General features: G+C 48.2%; 2 long non-coding RNA genes and 1 other non-coding gene across 5 annotated transcripts; 1 reads left to right on the forward strand and 2 right to left on the reverse strand.

Annotated features, from left to right (window-relative positions):
- Positions 1–329: 329 nt before the first annotated feature.
- LOC128781182 (uncharacterized) lies at positions 330–20,169 on the forward strand. Of its 3 annotated transcripts, none has more exons than XR_008427080.1 (7): positions 330–2,122; positions 3,297–3,425; positions 3,750–3,831; positions 8,386–8,534; positions 10,398–10,592; positions 11,347–11,412; positions 20,033–20,169. It is a non-coding gene; the product is annotated as an uncharacterized lncRNA (long non-coding RNA). The 3 variants fall into 3 exon arrangements; XR_008427079.1 differs by having other exon boundaries at positions 330–1,379; positions 1,491–2,122; positions 3,297–3,831; XR_008427078.1 differs by having other exon boundaries at positions 3,297–3,831.
- LOC123480004 (uncharacterized) lies at positions 11,127–14,315 on the reverse strand. Its single transcript, XR_006655858.2, has 3 exons — positions 14,302–14,315; positions 12,476–12,509; positions 11,127–12,026 (listed from the first exon to the last, which is right to left on the reverse strand). It is a non-coding gene; the product is annotated as an uncharacterized lncRNA (long non-coding RNA).
- Positions 12,356–12,429, reverse strand: LOC112307051 (small nucleolar RNA SNORD93). Its single transcript, XR_002975016.1, has one exon. It is a non-coding gene; the product is annotated as a small nucleolar RNA SNORD93 (small nucleolar RNA).
- Positions 20,170–21,133: the final 964 nt, after the last annotated feature.

The following is a 21,133-nucleotide window of genomic DNA, read 5'->3' on the forward strand; positions in this document are numbered from 1 at the left end:
TTGTTTCGGTAATGGAACTAACTGGAAGAATCTGGTGGCATCTTAGCTTTTTCTTCCATTTATACAACTTGGCTCATTCACACGGTGATATGTTCACATTGCCAACTTGATGCTGGAGCTCCCGTCCCATCCTGCATTTGCGCGGCTGGGACTCTCGCTGGAAAACGTTCACGGCTGCTAATAGCCGAGATAAAGGGAGCGAGTATGGAGGAGTCTGTTAAAATACATGTCTTGTAAATACATGTCTTATAAAGAGTAGAAGCCCCTTGTAATCGTGTTTTCTTTGAAACGACACTTGTGGGAGGTAGTGTGGCTTAAATACCACCATCTGAAATAAAACAGCCCTGCGGGCAACACGGCAGGGCCAGCGTCCTCTGTCTCGGGGTAGAAGAAAACCTTCCCGTCCCTGTTCACGAATTTTAAAGCAATCTGAAATAAAGCCCGGATCCTGGTGGGAGGCTCATCACATTTTAAACATGACCTTGTAACTATGTTCTTCAATTCTGGCAGAATAGCTGAGAGGATAAGCTGTGGAGTGGAACTGCCTGGGTTTAAATCTCAGCTCCACCGTGTGCCTTCTCTGTGACCTTGAGTGAGTGACTTTGTGCCTTGGTTTCCTAATCTGTCTAAAGGGAGATTCTATCAGCTTCCTGGAGTTGTGAGGATTAAGTGAGATGAATATATGTAGAGGCTTAGAACTACGTGCCTGGTATGGAGTAAGTTATTCAACCAGTTCTGTGCTTTCTCTCCATTTGTTACCCTGCTCCCCTGTCAACATGCTAGCCATAATAATGTCTGTTGACGTTAGCGTTGTTGCTGAGATAGCAGGCCGTGACCAAAAAGAGTGCCGAGACAGGGGCTGAAGCGATTCGCTCCCAAACCCTAGTGTCTAGTCCTCAGATCGCTCACCTGTTCACCGTTCAGATTCCAACAACTGGTCACGAAGGCCTTTTCCAGGCTGAAAATCCTATGATTAGTCTGCAGTTAGACCGAGAGGCACCTTTCCTGTTCGCACCATTGTTCACCCAGTGCACAGGTAGCTAACCCAGACAACACATGACGTTCCTGACCGGGGGAAGGGCTGATTCAGAGGTGCAGTGTTCCCTTTCTCTCACTTACAGGGAGGGATGGATGCTGCGGCCCAGCGGCTGGACCAGTCGTCCATATATTTGCTCCCCTGTCTGTGGGCCAGGTGATGACATGGGCATCTCATGTGCTCGGTTGTGGTTTCATTCTTGGATGGAACTTGGTTTCACTTCTTGTAGAGTTTCTATTTCTGTCCAGGGTTTACCACCTAGTTCCCCAACTGGCTGTGAAATCCCAGCAACACGCAGGGGAGCACTTCCTAGAAAGGCAACCGGAGGCTGTGAAGGTTCAAGGTAATGCAAATGCAGCGACAGCTTTTGTTCTTGTTTTCTCCTTCCTGTCAGTGTTGCATTTCTTCTTTCCAGAGCTTGTGTCTGATAGGAATCTCAACATTCTGCCTGCAGTTGTACCTGGAAACAGTGAGAAATGAGAAGCTCCCGCTGTGCCATTGGCCCTGCAGGTCCCGGGGCTGAGCTCCTTGGTGGGGGCAGGTGGGGCTGCCGCTTGGTTACGTGGGCTGTGCGCTGCGCAGCTCCAAGGGCTCCATTTGGAGAGGCTGCAGGGTGAGTAGCACCCCCACCAGCCTGTGCAACCTGTGCGACCTGCTCCACGGTCCTGGGGGCAGATTATTCTTCCCTGTCTCATTCAAAGCATGAGCCCTAAGGATGCGAAGCTACTGAGGTTGCTCTGTGTTAGGGAGTAGGGGCTGCTCTTTGGTCATGACAGTATGATGAATTAGCTATCACTGCTATCAGCCCTGTTGGTTTTGTTTTAACTAAAAATTCCTTCACATCAGGTGAGAATGGGAAGGAGGAGGACTGGCCAGTAGACATGACCTTATTCTCCAGAGATGAGAACTGGCCCTACTTCCTATTGACAATGTTGCCCGTTTACCTGGTCAAAACAGCCTAGCCATTGCTTCACCTAAGTTTCTCTTCCTGAACCTCTCATAATTAATTCTCTTGTCTCTAAAGTTCTTTTGCAATCACAGCCCTCCAGATCTCATTGGGTGAATAGAGTACGTGTACTTTCAGAGGTAGGTAGATATATAGATACTCCTATTCAGATGATGGATGGATGGATGGATGGATGGATGGATGGATGGATGATAAGTAGAGCTATATTCTTCACTTGTTAGCTGTGTGATCTGCATGGTTAATTTATTCAGACTCTCTGTCTCACTGTCTGTAAGGTAGGAATAATAACTGAACTGACCTCAAGGATGTTGTAACAATTAAATAGGATAATCTGTGTAAAGCCCTATTTTACTCCCTGTCATATAGTAAAACTTAAGTCAATGTAAGCTGTCTTTTTTTAATCTCTTAAAAAAACAAAAACCTGTTCTTGCAGTAAATTATTTTCTATAACCAAGACATTGACCTTTCCCACAGTCCTCGGTCTAGAATGGATTCGGCCCACCTGACCCTCTCTCCTGCTCTATTTAGCTTCTTTAGTCCTTTTCAGAACTTGTCCTAACTTGTGCTAAATACTGCTCACACATGGTTATATATTAAAGTTTTTTGTTTACATTCATTGCCTATTGTATCCTGGAAAACTGAAAGTTATGTATCATTTTCTTTTCATCAGTATCTGTTTTCTCAGAAAAATACCCAAGGAAATAGCCATCACTGTTCCCAAGAGTTCATTACCGTGACTCAAGCATGCGAGGCCTCCCCTGTGGCCTCCCCTCCTGTCAGCACCTGGCTTCCTCAGATCACCACGTGCCTTAGTTTGGGTTCTCTTCAGAGCAACCCGTGGGACAAGCATTTGAGATGAAAACTAGTTTTTGGAGGGTGGTCCCAGGAAGCATGGTGAAGGGTCAGGAATGGCAATGGGGAAGGGAGAAAGGGTGTCAACGTGTATGTTACCACGGAGGGTGGGCTCCATCCCAAGGGGGCCTCTGAGAGACTGTGTAGGGCACGCCTCCGAATTGTCCCTCCAAGGGCCAAGCAAACCGGGGTGTTTCTCCACCAAGTCTTCTCACTCATCAGTTGAGGGTCGTTCGCAGGGGCATTGACTTCTGTGTCCGTACAGCCTGCCCTTATGCTCTGGTGGCCAGAGAGAGACCCTCGGGCAGAGACGCAGGGGCTGGGGTAGGAAGCCACCGGTGCATAGAGGAATGGTCCAATGAAGAAGCAGATGAGGCTGGGAATGGGCTGAGGGCATTTGGGCAGGGCGCTGACCTAAAATGTATTTGGATTTTATTTTAGGTGAAATGGACTCTTGGGAAGCCACTTGATTCTTCACCAAGCCCCAAATTTTGGAAAAGCCAAAGGACCACAGGACCTACTTTGAAGGACATTGGGCCACAACCTCAGTGTTTTCCTTCTGTCTTCAAAGTATGCGAAGGCTGCGGTGCTCATGTGGGAGAACTGAGGAGCCTACTGCAGGCAGAGCATCTTCCTGGCTGGCTTGGGCTTGGCCTTCCTCTACAGGGTGGTGCTGGGGTTCAACCGCATCATCACCAGCTATGCCTATACCCAGGGGATTGGAGGCTCCCTGCTTAGCATCCTCACAGCTCTTCTTGCTCCATCTGGCCTGACGGGCACAGTTCTCTTCACCAGGCTCAGGGGCCACTACGGCCTGGTCACCCCAGGAATCATAGCCAGCTGGCTCCACATGGGTTGCCTGATGCTCTGCATGTTTTCTGTCTTTGCTCCCAGAAGTCCTTTGGATCTGGCCGTTTTCTCATTTCCATTAAGCAGCCACTCTTCTTCAAACCATGAGGTGCTAAAAGAGAACCAGGTACGTGCTTATTCCTTTGAAAGAAACGTGAACCTACCTATCCTTCCTGACTGTTCCTCCATCCACTGGGCCAATAGCACGGTTTTGTTTGGAGGTGAGCAGGACCCCAGGTATCCCGAGTCTTACATCTCCATCGTCTTGCTCTTCCCAGGAGTGATTCTGGCCAGAATAGGCGAACAGTGGGTCGCATGTGGTATGAGATTCTGCAGGCTGTGATGTTGCTAAGTAACCTTAGAAGCATTGGATGGACTCACCATGGTGTCATGGTGAGCCTTCATCATTCATTCACTGAGAATCCGTCATGTGACGAGACAGGGATTCTTTACGTGACACTGGGGATTCAAGAGCAGTTGAATCAGATGAGGTCTTAGCTCCACGGAATGGGACACCACTGAGTAGTCAACAGTAATCAACACTAGAAAGCCATAGGAGCTGTTAGGGAAGGACAGAATTGGCAACATGGAAGAGGGACACCCAACCTTATCTCGGGGGTCGGGGAAGACTTGCTAGAAGGTGGCACAGTTAAGAGATCCCTGGAGGGCAAGCTAGACAGGTGACGTGAGAGGGAAGAGTGCTCTGGGCTGGGCAGACGGTTGTGTAAAGGCTGAACGGTGAAAGCATGCTGATCGGGGCCAGTTATGTCCTCGGTGTCAGGCAGGCAAATGCTATGGCTGACATTGACGTTAAAGACATACTTTGACCTGGATCCTTTCTCTGCAGAACTTGGAGGGGGATGGGGGGGGCGAGGGCAGCTTGGTAGGGCCAAAGCTTTCCTCAGCTGCATTGGGCAGGGCAGTGAAATCCCTTCCCAGGGACAGGGGGCCTAACTTTGAGGGTCTACAAGCTCGTCTGCCCCCAGAACTTGGTTTCTGAACTCTGCCACCTACCACATGTCATCATACCTGGCACTGAGGACATACCTGATTTAAATCACCACAGCTGACCCCTGACATCCATGTCAGAAATGCACAGAGTGGAGAGTGTGGTGGTGGTGATGGAAGGAGTAGGTCAAAACCAAGTGTGTCTTCCTCGTGCACGCAATAAGCATCCTGCTTGCCTGCTCTGTGTGCCTCGCCCACTAATCCAGAGACCAGGCTTCAGCAAGCCTCCCCTTCTTGGGGCTCAGAGTGTCCCCTTCTTACCTCGGGGGCCACAGTGTGGTGGGAGCCTGTGTTTCTGACTTCTGCCATGGAGACCCACAGCCGCCTGGCCCACGGAAGCTTTGGGATATCGGGAGAGGGGCAATGAAAGTGTTGTGGGTCCAGTTTAAGAGGTTATCAAACCGCTGGCTGGCCTTGGAACTTTATTTCTCAGCTATAACGTGTATTCATAAGAAAGAAACTCTGTTCTCAATCCCAAGTAGCTGATTTAGAAACCTGCGCTTTCATCTGGAGATTGCCTAACCTCTAAAATATTTTAAGTGTAGTACTCAATGGGTGGATTATCTTGTATTAGGTATTTGGCTGGCACTTGTGGGCTTTAATTGCACAAATGACTGAGAGCAGATTAGCCATTTAAGATTCATTCAATTCACATTGTATTACGTTAATCGAGTATTTAGTTCAAAAAGAAGAAAGAAAAGTCCACTAGTGACTCCTATTCCCAGGTGACTTGACCCCTCCTGGAGCAAAGGAAATGATCACACTTGGAAAACAGGAAATTTCCCCGTCAGTGCCTGCAATCTGGAAAAGCATTCCGTGTGAGAGCAGCTTCCAGCTCTCCTCTATCACAGTTGCAGTTTGTTTTGCTGACCTGTGACGGGGATGCCAGAGACACAGAACACACTGGATACTTGGGCGGGAGTCAGCGCAGGGCGAGGGGCCAGGCAGCCTGGCGAGTTGCCCCTGGCTGCTCCTCTGTAAGACGGGGTAACAAGGCTCGGACAGACCCATCAGGGAAGCCCTGACGATGTGTGGAGATTGTCCCCATAGGCAGTGCGGTCAGCACCACACTTTGACAAACACCGGAGCTACTTGCTGAGCATTAGTATTAATTCTCATCTTTAGTCATCATTGTCATTCTTCGTTGTGGCTGGAATTCTGGTGTTTCCACGAGAACAGCTGTGTAAGGGTGGAGTGTGGGGTGCGCAGGGAGGCAGAGAACCACAGTGCCGAGTGAAACGGCTGTTGTGTGGCTCCCACACACCCGGCGCGGCAGCAGGCGCCCTTTCCAGTTCTTCCAGCAGGACTACAGTTGACCTTGGGGTTGGTGGTGTGCTGTTGAAATTGCACACGTTGGAAGCACCAGAGCCCGAGACGCATTGGGCCTGGGTTTGTGTGGTCAGCGCGGCCAGGACCCGTGGGGACTGGTCCTCTCACCGGCCCCGCAGCCTGTGGCCTGCCGTGGCCCCCACCACGTACCCTATCCCCAGCACAGGGCTCAGGTTAGGTTTTCTCAGTGGGTGCTTGTTTCCATTCTGATGTAAACGAAGTTACAGAACTTTGGCTACAAGACAGTTTGGCACATTGCCCATAAGTCACTTTGCTTCTGCAAATCTAAGGACTATGACTCTGTCTGCCCTCAGTTTAGGAATAATTCTGTTAATGCATAATGAGCCCTCCCATCTGGGAGCACTTCACGTCGGGCCTCTGAAGCACGTGGCGAACACCTCGGAACTCTAAGCACCGTGTGTTAGGGCCAGTGCAGGGCTTTCATGAACGAGCTTCAGGTCAGAGTCCAGTGTGGGGCAGGGCCTTCGGGGGGCCAAGCCCCTAGAGACTCAGAGGCCATGACTGGATGTCAGGACAGCCCAGGAGGATGGGGGTCCTGGCCAGAGCCCCCGGGGCCACAGCAGGGTGACAAGGGCAGCCCATTAGGACAGCCAGCCTGGTCACTGCCCTGCAAAGGCAGACACTGGAGGACCCGACATATTTGCTCCAAATAATTCTTGAGTTCAGAGGTAAGTCCAGGGATCAGGACAGAGGGTACCGGGAGGCTTCTGCAGGGCCAGGGCAGATTGCAGGGAATCCAGAAGGCCGGCCCGCCGGTTAACCAACTGGCAGCAGCTGGGAGCCGGTGCTCGAGGAGGCAGGCACCCGGACCCTGGGGCAGAGGCTGTCACTCAAGGACAGCACTGTCGTCACCAGGGCTGGCTTCTGCTCTATTTGGTGCCTGGTCAGTGATGTCTGGTCCCGGTTCCCTGGGTGTGTGTCCATGTTGTACAGCTGGTTTGTGAATGTTCCCATGGGCCAAGTGCCCCTCGTGAGGGTTGAAGCTATTTGTTGAGAAGTAGGTCGTGGTGACAGCCTTTCAGTGATCTCTGGACTCTCGGACTGGGCCGGCGGTCTGACGGTCCCTCAGCAGATCTGGGCAAGCTTCACCTCAGCAGTCGAGCTAACACCTCTAGTCTGACCAGTTCTGATGAATAAAAACACTAGTTTGTGATGGGCTGATTTTGAAACTGGCAACTCAAAATCAGCTCATCACAATGAATATGAAAACTAGCCTAGAAGAAAATCCCCATAGCTCTTCCTGTAAAATGACAAGTTGCTCTTTTGTGAATACTGTGATACAGAAGTTCACGTAGAAGTGGGAACAATGAAGCCAGTAATGAAGCCTCCTGGGGCCTCAGAGTACAGAGCACCTTTCTGTGTGGGGGAAAGTCACATTTTGGGAATAGCCTGGAGCATATTTGGAAGCACTTTAGCAGGTTGGCGTTGGTGGGAGTGACGTTTTCTAAGGAGGGGTTTCTCAACCCCTGCACCTTTTATGTCAGACCGTCCTCTGGTGGGGACTCCCCTGCGCCTGGTGGGTGTTCTGCAGCACCTGCAGCTCTACCCTCTGGATGCCAGTAGCAGCCCCCGCCGCCCCCCTCCCCAGTTGTGGGAATTCAGACATTGCCAAATGTCCCCTGGGAGGGCAGAGTTGTCTCCCTCCAACCCCCTCTGAAGAACTGCTGCTTAAGAGAAATGTGAAACCTCAGGGAAGAATCACCTTATTGTGAAAAGGCAAAGTGACAGAAAGTCATTATTAGTGGTAAAGAAACTACTGAAGGGGATTTTCTACTGACCTGCTTTTTAGAGTTAAGAGAAAATGAGAGAAGGAGAGAATTTTGTGGAGCATTTTGCTTAACACAAGGAAGTTTCTAAAAATTGTCCTTTGAGTTCTAGTAATATTTATGGTGTCACCTCCCCCAGTCTTCCTCCTTCCATTAAAAATCCCTGAAAGATGATATTACCATAGACACAAATACAAACACACGGACACACAGCCAAAACCAACTAGGTCAGGAAACCGGAACTGTTCCTCACGTGGATTCCTCACCGAGGAAGCCGTGTTTTGAGAGCTGTAGCACACCAGTCCTCTGGCCCCCGATTATTCCAATGGACACACAAGTACCTGCACAGAGTGGTCGTAGAACAAAAGACTGTTTAATAAATACCTTCTGAAATCCCTTATTTAAAACCCCCAGACATGCTGGCAGCTTCAGTGTAGAGTTTACGTCAGGTCTTCTCAGTAGCGCTGGCTACACCTGCACCTTCTGCGGTTGAAAAGCTAGCTGCTACTTGTGAGTTCTGCATTTCATAGCTAATTTTACTTTTGCTTTTCTTCCAGGTCCTATGTAGTGGAAAAGCAACATCCTCCTCTCTGTTGGATCGAGGAACCACTAGCCCCATGGTTCCATGAATACTTTGATTCCTGTTTTGGACCAGCACTGCCCAACAGAAATACAGTGCCAATCACATTGATATAACTTTAATAAGGTATTTCATTTACCCCAATGTGCATATCCAAAGTATTATCATTTAACTCGTTGGGATATTTTACATTTTTAACATTAATTCGTCCAAAGCTGATTTTTTTAAACACCTCAACACATACCACCAATTCGGACTAGCCACATTCCAAGTGCTCTACAGCCACAGGTGGCCGGTGGCTAGGGCATGGGAGTGCAGTTTGGACATCACGGGGATCCCCAAAGTTCCATGTACTTCTCCACTACGGAAGGTCCGTAAATGATGCAATGGGCTCTCTTCTGCCTTAGCGTGTGGAGGCAACACACCAGGGCATTCGTCCAACTGGAAAACCAATGGTATTAGGCTTGGCTCCAACAACTACACCGTTCTCCTCTGTTCCCCAAGACGACTCGTGGTGACATGCATCACACTAATTTGTCTGGATCTTATCTATCTCTGAAACAGATTGAGGTGGAGCTGTTCTTCTAGATAGGCCATTGCCAAGGGCGGAGGGTACCCCAAGACAACTGGCCCCTTGCAGTACAGATAAACTCCACTAGGGGGCCCTCTAGTCATGGTTGCATAGTCCCAGATTGTGATAAATCACTTTATAGCAAAATACTGGAGTCAGAACTTTTCAGTTTGTGAATACAAGGTAAATTTTGGAAAGGCAACCTTCATGAGTACAAAATAAAAACAAGCCTTTCAAATACACCTCTGGCTATTTATGTTTACACAATCTCAACATGGCTTTTCTCTCAAGAGGTGTTATCCCTGACTTGGGCTTGACAATAAGCTGAGTGGGTCCGCCTGGCAGGGCTGGGCTGACCTCGCTACTCTAGAGTCCAATGCATGTTTCTACCATCTCTAGACCCCTTTCAGTTATCTGGACAAACTTCTGTTTCCTTCCAGGTAGTTGAGATCGTGAGGGGGGGAAAAAAGCATCTTCTCACTTGGGTTCTCAGAGCCTAGAATGCAGATAACTCTGCCACTTCCTCCTCCTCCATTTAAAATGTCAAGGGCCTATTCGAAAGTTTGCCAACTGGCTCTTTCCTCTGGCTCCTAGGAGGCTCCGAGCTAAATTGGCAGAAGCGGAAAGCATGAGGTCAAATGGCCTATTTTATAACCCTGCTCTCTTCTGGCTGAGCTCTTATTCCCTCTTCTAATTATTTCATTGTTTTGCTACTTGTTTATAAGCCACCTCAAGTCATTCTAGAACTGCAGTGGAGGTGTATAAATAGAACTAGCCTCTTCGCAGTTTGTCCTAACAGTGGAATCTTTGATATTGACTTAGATACTGAGTGAAATTACTTCTTATAATAGAAGTCAACTGACACATTCTAACTGGCTTCATCTTGCAGGGTGATGTGGGTAAGTCACGTCATGTCAACTCCATAATTGGGGATCGTCTATCACAAAACAAACAGGGAAAACACATTAAATATTTGCCAAGTGGTACAAATATTCAAGGTTTTAGGAACCCTCAAAAAATACATACCTTAGTTTGGCATATTCCCTTGAACTACAAAGATTTGCTTGCTGTTAAGAAACAAAAACTACTTGTTCTCAAGGGCTTAGGAACACTGTAGAGAACCTGTCAAAAATGGGAAAGGCCCCTTCTTGAAATCAAATTGACTCAACACCTGAACTGACGTAGCAATACAGTAACTGTGGCACTGGGCAGGTCCCATCTGGGGAGGCGAGGCACGACTGGAGTTCTCTGAGGTTTCACATTTTCAACGAAATCATAACCATTAGCATAAAACTATTTCAATCACAGTTTCTTTTGTAGTCATAAAGATTCTCTTCCTGCCCAAGCTTCTCCCGTGGGAGGAAGAAGTCCTCCTTGGAAACATTTCACGCAGGTCAATGTGCTCCTCTTCTCCTCAGGGCGCTTCAGCACAGAAGAACAGCCTGGTAGTCTGGTAGTCACGGCGGCATCTTTCTGCTCCTGCTTCAGCTCTGCTCAACACGCAGGCGTGGGCCTGCGTGCCAAGGGGGCCACACTGACTGCAGAGCCCTGGGAAGGCTCCACTCCTCATCCCAATTCCTGTGGTGACATTAGACTGATTTTACTTAATCAAGGTATGGGACAACTCTGTTTTGCCGTGATACAGTGGAGGGGGTTAGGGGGATGTGGAGCAGGGAATGTACCAAATGTAAAACCACAAGGAAGGGTAGTGCTTGATCTTACAGGCAGACGCCTCCATCATGGGGGCCAGGCTCAACACACTCTGTGGGTTGGACCTACAGGAAAGAACTGTGGTGCACCACCAATGCTTGGCCCATCCCTCCTTTCTAAAGCATCTTAGAACATCCCAAGAGAAAAAGGACAGAGTTCAGACTGATTCTCCCAGCAGTTAACCATGTGGCTTATGCATCAAGCTTTGAGATCGACCCAAGCCCAATTCCTTAGCACCTCGCCTCACTTCCCTAATCTCCTGGTTAGCCAACATTGGCCAAGGTCATTCAAAATTTTCTTGGAAGGGAAAATTGCCAATGTGGAAAGCAAGGCTACCAGGAACCCAAGTAGTGCCAATAAAGTTACAGGGCACATAAAGAATTTTTACACTCCATTTTCTGGGACCATGTGGCCACCAGAATGGATTGGCAAGAGAATGAAGGAGAAGTGCTATTCCACAGGTGAGATTTAAAATGCAGCTGTTGAGTTTAAGAAATGTTGCCTGAAAGAGCCATGGAGAAATTCGTTTATCTTTGATCACTGAGCCAGCACATACCTCTTGGTCCTGTTTCTCAGGTGTTTATTGTGTGCCAGAGTCACTTATGTGACTTCTACTCCAAAGTGACTTTGGTGTTTTTGCCAATTTTAACATCTCAGGAAATCATTCAAGTGCGGACCCGAGACTGTCTTCCCATTGAGAATGTCATTAAGATGCCACAAAGGGTGAGTTTTTAGAGTCCTGTTTATTGAAGCATAGTTTACATGCAGTAACACTCATCCAAAATTGGAACGCCACACCATAACCACTACAGTCGACGGCTGATCGAGACTCCCTGTGCCTCTCTGCAACGAGCCCCTCCCCACCCCTAGGAATCCACTGACTTGCTTTCTGTCGAAAGGGCCAAATTTAATCATCAAAGTGCTCTTACAGAGAAATCTATAAGCATATAAAACCAGGTTTTTAAAAGGATACTTTGGAACAAATAATCTTTATAGAAGAATGGGATTTTAAAATAACCTTGTGAATTAAAGCACAGTTGACAAAGATGACTTAAGATAAGTACAGAACAGCTAGTCTAGTTACTGTGTCCAGCTGCAGGCTGGGGCTGGTTGGTCGAGAAACTTTCAATAATGGAATTGAATTCTATGGCAATTCTCTGCAGGGGAGACATATGTCTTTCAGACAGTCGACACCTCAAAACACACCCCTGCTCTTACCGTGAAATGGACAAAGAAAGCAAAAACCGCTCTTTTGCATATATCAACCGTCACATGTTCAAATGTGCCTTATCTCCTTGAAAAGCTTCTTTTAACACCACAAGTCTGTCTTTCAAGCCCTGTAAGGAAGTATCACAGGGGGTAATTAGACTAGTGATTATTAAATGACATACTCCTAAGAAATGTTTGTTTACAAAACTGTGTAGATAATAGAATCCCCCACCATTTCACACTCTCAACTCAGACTCAGTTATGTTCTGACATAAAAACCAACTTTTAAAACTCAAAATCCCACGTTACACATGCTAACAATTCACCTCAGCCTTCTTTCAAACTCAAAGTGGCCACCATTGGAAAAACATTTTGAGAGATTAAATGTCAATCACTTAAACATACTTTTTTAAAGTGAGGAGTGCTGTGACTGCATTTAATAAGTTCCTATCTATGTTGGCCTCAGGTAAATCCTTTAACCCATCAGAGCGGAAGCATATCCAATCAGATGAGAGTTCTCATCCTTGGCCAAGAATTCTCCAAGTATTTAATAACAATCCAAATTCTCTCCAGTTACCTGAGGTTTGTCAGCGTCCTGCGCTGGACTGAGCCTGGTAGAAAAGTGAGAAGAACAATGTTAAGAATATTGCGTGGTAACTTTTTATGTTTTATTTTGGTAAAGAACATCTTTTATTGTGGGTACCTTCCAGCTACCTTTGATGAATAAAAAGTACTATTGCATAGAATTCCTATTTTTTAAAAAAGCTACATTCTCCAAATTTCCCCACACTTGGGAATCTCCTGAAACTTCCAGCCAGGAGTAAAATGAAGAGTGAAATAAATTCCTAGACACTGGAAATCTGACAGAATGCCAGCAGCCACCATTTCCCCCACTTTCTCTCTTTGTTACATTAGCATGGGATAGTATCAATTTTAGAAAAAGTAAACATTATTGGCAACAGTCATCTGCCTAGAAAAGAAAACAAACAAAGCTTTAACTGATTTTAGAACCATAAAAAGCCAACACTTCTTTGCGGGAAGGCAGAGGCAGAGCCCCAGGAGTTGAGAAGTGTGGTCCCCACCGCCCTGCTCCCAGAGCCCGCAGACCCTGGGCCATGCCGCTGCCTGTTCCAAATGCTGCCTGGATCACAGGACACATGTCTTCCTCAGTTGGAATTGTGTGGACAGTTGGGCCCAACGCCTGGACACTGCATTGCCCTGGGTCCGCCTGCTGTTCGCCAGAGACTGAGGTACGGGGCCAGGGAACATGGCCTGCGTGCTTTGCGCCCGAATCTTTCTGAAAAGGGGTGCTTAGAACACAGCCTGCAAAACACTTTCCCCCTTTCTAAAAGCATGAAGAAAACTGACGTCCTGTTCGGGTGTCTACTCAGCGAAAGCATCTTTTCACACCCGAGGCCAACATGTAAACCCCGCAAGGCTCACAGTTCAAAAGATGATTCCTAAGTGGTAAGGATGGTAGCTACAAGGACTCCTTCATTCCCTCACGGAACTCTAATTGTAGATCTTTAGATCTGGGCAACGACGCTTTCTACAGCAAAATGTAACAGTAACGACCTCCTAAAATGCCCAGGGAGCCGAAGAGCGCCTCCCCACAACTTCGCGCTCCCCGGAGACCGAACCTTCTCCAGGGCAGCCTCGCGAGTTCATCTCCGCGGACGACAGAGGTTCAGATTTTCTCCCAAGGCTGGCTGCACGCCCTGAAAATGTCATGCGCTCCTGCAAGACGCACCCCCAGACCTTTAAAAAAGCCCAAACACCGTGCAACCGAAAGGCATTGGTGCCAGGAGAGCGGCTGTGAGGGCGACGGTGCCTCCGTTTGTTGCTAGCGCCGTTGTTACACTGCTCCGCACGGAAACTCTGAGTTTCAGATCCGTGTTCTCATCCACTTCCTAAACTGGCAACGTCCAGGTTCTCAGAACCCGGGGCAGGCGGGGCCGCCGAGTGCGCCAACCACCCGGACGCCGTCCCGGCTCGTCGCCAGCCCCAGGCCAGTCTGATGTTCGAGATGCTATTTCCTTGAAAGGGAGCTTGAAGCTCCCTGTGGTCTGATCCCTTGAGCGACGGGGTCACAGGCACGAGGGGTGCCAGGCGCCCGGGGAAGGGGGACCTTAGGCGTCACAAGGGTGCTTTCCAGGGAGGAAGGGCCCCTAGCACTACAAGGGTGTCCCCACCCAGGAGGAGTCATCAGAGAAGCTTCCCCTGGGGCTCCTTCCCCTGGGCTGGTAGGCCCTTCCCGAGGGGTCGCCTGAGTGAGGCCATACCCTGGACTTGGCAGCTCAGACGGAGCAAGCTCGGGGACAAGGAGGGGCACGCCTAGTGTCACCGGTGAGACCCCAGGCCACGTGGCTGGCTCCGGCTTCGAGCCAGTCGGAAGCCACTTACCAAGTCGCGCGCCGCGGTCGAAAGGAGAGGGCACCGGAGAGATCAAGTTTAAAAGGGGCCTAGGCTGTCAGCACCCCGAGGCAACCAACCAAAAAGTTGCTCAAGTGCTGCTCCCTGCCCGGCATCCGCCCCCACCCAGCCCAGCCCAGCCCAGCCCAGCCCAGCCCAGCCCCGCCTGTGGCTCCCGTAGGCTCTCGCGTGCCCCCTGCTGACGGCCTGGGGAAAGCGGGTGAGCGACGGCCTAGGTACCCCAGCCCAGGACACAGACTGCGGACTCCAGAGAAATCCACCCCTGGGTGTGGTGTCCATCTACCTTGCTGCAGTTTCGATGAAACTCCTGACATGCAAATAATGTTAACTATCCTCCGCACCCCGAATATCCCATACCCTCCAGGGTGTTCTGTAAGTCACAGAAACCCCGGGGGACAGAACACACCCTCCTCAGCCTTGCTGTTACATGTAGTTTTATCTTTAATCTGCACTTGGAATTTTGAGACTTGGGGCTTCCTAGAAACTAAAGCACTTGAGATAATTTTGGTTGGAGGGACTGTTTAGTGCAACAGGTAGTTATCGAGTGCTGACTGTACCAGGTATCATGATGGGTGTTTGGGTGTGAAGTTGAATGAGAAACTGCCCCTGCCCTCAAGGAACTCATAAAATGAGGTTTACCCACTGATAGGAGCTCACATAGTGTGCCAAGGACACAGCACATAGCTGGCAACTCCAGCTTTGGAGTCAGTGAAGGCTTCCTGGAGGAGGGGGTACCTAGGCTGAGTCTGGTGTTACCAGCAGGAAGCTGACTGCCCACAAATATAGGAGAAGGAAGCACCTGGAAAAACTGAAGAGGCCAAGAGAGTTAAGGAAGAATCACAGAGTAGAAAGGACATTAGGGCTCATCTGAGGTCTTCTCTGGGGGAGTGGAGCCGGCCTGAGGCTGTTCTCCAACAGTGGAGTTGTCCTGAGGGTGGAATGTAAGCCCCCTGAGGACTCTTCTTCACCAGATCCCCAGAACTCAGCATAGTGCCTGGGATGTATTTGGGAAGTGGGAAGTCACTCCAGGGAAAGACTTTTGCAATTTATCCCCCAAAGTAGTTAAATAGCACATTATAAAATTCTTCTGGGCTCATAATGGTAGTAGTTAGTGGACCCAGGCTGTAGCTTTCCTGGGTCGCCTCGGGTGTGCATTTACCCCTGCGTTCCCAGTACTTGGCCTAAGCCTTGGTGCAGCCAGCGCTTGGTAAACCAGCTGGATTTCCTCTCTCCGCATGTGTTGGACCTGCCTTTCACACATGTGACACCTGCTCTAGAGCACACCCCCAGGGCATCAGGAGGTATTAGGCACCTCTCTGCTGCTAAAGGGGAGCCTCCCCCTCCCCCCACCCCACCAGCCCACCCGGCCATGTTTCTCTGTGGAGGAACTTTGGTTGAATAACGCCCCTAGCCTCTGCCCATACTTTCCTCATTCCCTTCCAGAAGATGAAGGGATTCCAATAAAGTCCTGTGCTAACATGAATTTTGAGAGCATGCAAACTGGGGTAGGCTTGTTGGCTTCCATCCTCTGCCTGTCCCCTGTTCTCACTGATACAGGCTAAGATGCTCTCATTCTCTGATGGGAGGGGAGTCGGGCCTAAGAAGTGAGCACCTGGACGCCACTGAAGGTTTTCTAGGTTCAGTGTGCAGTCAACTGGAAAATCCTGAGGGTCGCTACCTTTACCTGTGTGCTTTTTCAATAGTCCAAACCAAGTGAAAGTTAGTATTTCTCCTTAGCCCTGCAGAAACATGATCCTGCGCTGTACTCCCTTTAAAGTTCTGGCCCCCACGTGTTATGGCAGGTGGCATCTGATGACTCATCTTTGTCAAGAACAGCAACTCCACTAGAAGGATGTCAGTTGTGAGGATTCATGTTCTTTTTCTTCCCTCAGTGCCCAGGATCGGTATAAGGCAACGGTGACTCCAGGTTTGGACTGGGAAGAGGGATAGAGCAGACATGGCTCTAAAGACTCGATCTTACAGTTAGTAGTGAAGCTAACACTTTCATGTCCATTCTGTGTCTTCTATCTGAGTAGGTGCTGAGCGTGGGAGGCGCAGAGAGCACGTGATTTATGACCCTCTCCAAACCCTGCCTTTTGCCTGATCCTTCCTTCCAAGATATCTGAAGGCTCCCTTGTTCTCAATGGAACACCATCAGGCAGATTTGCTGTTGCAAATTAATGGGCCCATTCAGTTACTCTTGTCTCTGTGTTTAATGTGCATTTTATTGTGTTGTTGTAGTAGAGAGTCAGAAGATAAAGCAACCACCAACATTTATGATTTAAAAGATCACTCCAGTTGGGTGACATTTTAATTGGCATCATTGGGCTGTTTGCCACAGGCAGTTCTGGGCCCAGCAGCCTGCCTTTTCCAAGCAACTGTAGGCTTGTTTTCAAGTCAAGAGAAGACGCCTGCCCTCGCTGAGGCCTAGCGGTTCTATCTGCCTAAATAAACTGCGTGGCTGATGAGCATTCAGAGGGGATGCAAGCTCTCGTCCTGGAAACCCTAGAGTATGTGCTTGTTTCTGACCCCAGCATGGGTACAAGCAGACTATTAAAAAAATCTCCTCTTGGGTTTGTTTTTTACAAACTTAAACATGGTTGATCATAATACTTCTAAGAAATATATGAATAAAGATGTAAAATAGAATTTTATTTAATTATATTGAATATATTAAGCATGCCACTTTTATTGATAAGAAGGATCTGGTTTGTTATAAAAATAATTAAAGTAGAAACATACTTTAACTCCACATCTTTCTGCAACTAACCTCTTATTTCCTTGTTTCTCTTTGTAGCAAAACTCCTCAAAAGCATTGTCTGTGTATGTCTCCAGTTCCTAGTCTCCATTCTTTTCTGAATTGAATTATATTGGGCAGCTTCTGAGATGGTCCCCAATGGCCCCCTCTGCTGCTATTCATGCTCTTGGGTGATTGCCAAACCCTTGAGTGTGGGCTGGACCTAGTGAACTTCTTTCAATGAATAGAATCAGCAAAAGTGATGGGATGGCATATGAAAAGATACTCCACATCCTATGTCACTAGGCAATTGAAAATTAAAGCAACAGTGAGATACTGTTATACTTCCTTAGAATGGCTAAATTCCAAAACACTGACAACATCAAATGCTGGTGAGGATGTAGAACAACAGGAAGTTTTACTCATATTTGTTGCTGATGGGAATGCAGAATGGTACAGCCACTTGGGAAGACAGTGTGGCAGTATTTTACAAAACTAAACATACTCTTATCATACAATCCAGCTATTGTGCTCCTGGGTATTTACCCAAAGGAGTTGAAAACTTATGTCCAAGCAAAAACCTATGCATGAGTACTTATGGTAGCTTTATTCATAATTGCCAAAGCTTGCAAGCAACTAAGATAAGATGTTTTTCAACAGGTGAATGGATAAAAAACTGTGGTACATCCACGTGATGGAATATTATTCTGTGCTAAAAATAAATGCTCTATCAAGCCATGAAGAGACATGGAGGGAACTTAAATGCATATTGCTAAGTGAAAGAACCAATCTGAAAAGTTCACCTACTGTGTGATTCCAACTATATGACATTTTGGAGAAGGCAACACTATGGAAGCAACAAAAAGATCAATGGTAGCCAGAGTTTTGTGGGGAGGAGGATGAATAGGTGAAGCACCAGGGGTCTTTAGAGCAGTGAAACTACTCTGTACGATACTGTGGCAAAACTGTATCATACAGAGGGTGGATACACGTGTCAAAACCCACGGAATGTACACCACAGAGTGACACCCATGTAAACTATGGGTTTGGGTTGATGATGTTGTGTGGGGAGTTTTGGTAGTGGGAGAGTCATCCCGTGTAGGGAGGATGTGGGGAGTCTCCCTACTTTCTGCTCAATTTTTCTGTGAACCTAAAAAATAAAGTCTTTTAAAAAAGTGATGGGATGTCAGTTCAGAGATTATATTACAAAAGGCTATAGCTACCATCTTGGGCTGCTCTCTCTTGCCTTCTCTCTCTCAGATTTCTTGTTCTTGGGGAAGCAGGCTGACATGCTGTGAGCTGCCCTATGGAGAGGCCCACTTGGCAAGGGTAGATATCTTCAGCCAATAGCCAGCAATGGTCTGAGGCCTGTCACCAGTCACATGAACAAGCCTGGAAGTGAGTCCTTCCATGGCAAGCCTCGAGAAGACTCTAGTCCCATTGCAGCCTTATGGAGGCCATGGGACAGAGGCTCCCAGCTAAGCCACACCCAGAGTCCTGACCGAATGAAGCCTCCAGATAATAAATATTATTGCTTTAAACTGCTAAGTTCGGGGAAATTTGTTACACAGTGATAGCTAACTAATACAGCCATCCAACCACTCCATGAAAACTGCTCTTTTCAAGGTCCACGATGATTTGAGTCTTTACCTTAGTTGTCCCATGAGTTTGAAGTGTGGCCACCCTCTCCTTCTTAAGATACTTCCCACTTGGCTCCCGGGTCACTACACTTGGTTTTCCTCCAGCTTCGTGCTGCTTCCCCTCAGTCTCTATCACTGCCTCCTGTTCATGTTCCCACTGGACTGCAGAGCTCTCCAGGGCTCAGTCCGCGCACCTCAGCTCTCCTGGATCTGTTCCTCTCTCTGTGAAGACGTCCTCTCGATGTACAGTTGTCAATACCATTTTGACTTTATGACTCTTACATGTCTGTTGCTGGCCTTGGCCATTTCCTGACCCTCAGTCTCATATGTCCAACTGCCCACTCAACACTTACTCTCGGGTTTCTAAGAAGCATTTTGAAATTAACTTACCCAAAACTGAACTCTTGATGTTTCAGCCCTCAAAACTGACCTTCCCACCATTAACCCGCTTTGGAAAACAGCAGTGACCTTCCCACCATTAACCCGCTTTGGAAAATAGCAGTTTCATTCTTCAAATGCCTATGGCAAAAACTGTGGAGCATCCCAGATGCCTCTCCCCGACCTGGGCCTTACATCCATATATCTGCAGCAAACCCATCAGCTCTACCGCTGAATCCCAATCTGACCTCTTCCCAACCACCCTAGTTGAAGGCTCCCTTATTTCTCTTCTGACTATTCTAACGGACTTCTAACTGATATTTTGCTTCCACCTTTTCACTTAAAGTCCATTCTCCAGACAACAGTCAGAGTGAGCTCTTTAAAGCACAGGTGAATTAGGCTTCTCCTCTGTTCAGAACTAGTCTCCTTTTTCTCAATGTCAAGGTGAAGTCCTTTCAGTGGCTTAGGAAGCGACACAAGGCCTCCACTTCTCTGTCCAACCCCCGACACCTTCCCTTTGGCTCCTTTGCTCCAGCTACACTGGCCTCCTCACTGCCCCTTCAATGCGCCAAACACAGCCCTGCCTCTGGGCCTAGCACTTGCCGCCCCTCTGCCTGAAACGCTCTTCCGCCTGTTTCATTTTGGCCTGCACTGTCTCTTCCTGCAGGTCTCCGTTCATACGCCACTCGTTATGCCTAAACTGTGTTTCCTAAAATTCATATGTTCAAACCCAACCCCCATGTGACTGTGTGTGGAGATAGGGCCTTTGGGGTGGAAATTAAGGTTAAATGGAGTCTTAATCTGACAGGACGGGTGTCCTGTAAGAAGAAAAAAGATACCAGCGATTCCTTGATTTCTTTCTTTACCCCCCACCCCACCCCACCACCTCTCTCCCCAACCTCCCGCCCTCCCCCCCTTCCCCCTCCACCCCCCTCCATGAGAGCAGGGGCAAGGCCATGTGAGAACACAGCAAGAAGGCACGGTCTATATGTGGGGAAGAGAAGCCTTACCGGAAACCAGCCCCGACAACAATTTGAGCTTGGACGTGGATGCTCCAGAGCAGTGAGGAAACACCTTTCTGTTGGGTAAGTTACCCTGTCTGTGGTTTTCGGTGACGGCAGTCCTAGCGGACTAATGCACCACCCGAGAAGTGAGGCCTTGTCTGACCACCCGGTACTAAGTGCCAGTGCCAACTCCCCTTCCCCCCAGCACGCCCCCCCCTTACTCTGCTTTTCCTTCACAACTCGCCAACCTGTCTTTCTCTTTTGTTTGCTCCTCCCCCTGAACAGAACATCAGTGCAGAGACTTGTGCCCCCAGCCCCGGCACTGTGCCCGGCTCACTTAGACCCGCACAAGTGGCTGCTGAATGCTCGCGATTGAGCTGGGCGAACGTTACTAACCGTGCTAACATCGCTCCAAATTCCTCAACCACAGGTGCTTCAAAGGAAGGAAATGCTGTCAAAAGTGAGCTCCGACCACAATGGCCCCCTAACTTAGCCTCACCTGTGTAATTCTTGGAATCAATCCATGCTTGACTGCGCATACTAAATAAATATATTAGGGCTTAACTAAAGAGCGGTTTTATTTTCCTTACATAACAATTAAGAAATGGAGCAAAGGTCTTCAGTTTCTTTCTATGCTTCTGTTCAGCCATCCTTAAAATATAGCTTTAGTCCTTCTGATTGCCTCCTTGTGGTCACAAGATGGCTGCTGCACATCCAACATCTCATCAGCATTCCAAGCAAGAAGACTGGGAAGGGTGAAGGGCACAGCAAATGCCCGTTGGGGTAACTCTTAAAAAGTGCTTTCCAGAAGCCCCACTTGGTAATTTTCACTTATATCTCATTGGCTAAAACCTGTCAAGTGATTCAGGGAAATGCATTAAAAAGAAGTTGGTCACATTACCACCTTGAACAAAAGTGGCGTGTCTTTTGTAGAACAGAAGTGGCAGAATAATGGGAATTGTCTAGGCAGGCAACAAGATGAGCCTCTTCCTTTTGCACACACATGCACACACATCAATTTCCCTACTTTTCAATTCCTAAAA

This window comes from Desmodus rotundus, chromosome 6 (assembly GCF_022682495.2).
Source record: "Desmodus rotundus isolate HL8 chromosome 6, HLdesRot8A.1, whole genome shotgun sequence".
NCBI lineage: Eukaryota > Metazoa > Chordata > Mammalia > Chiroptera > Phyllostomidae > Desmodus > Desmodus rotundus.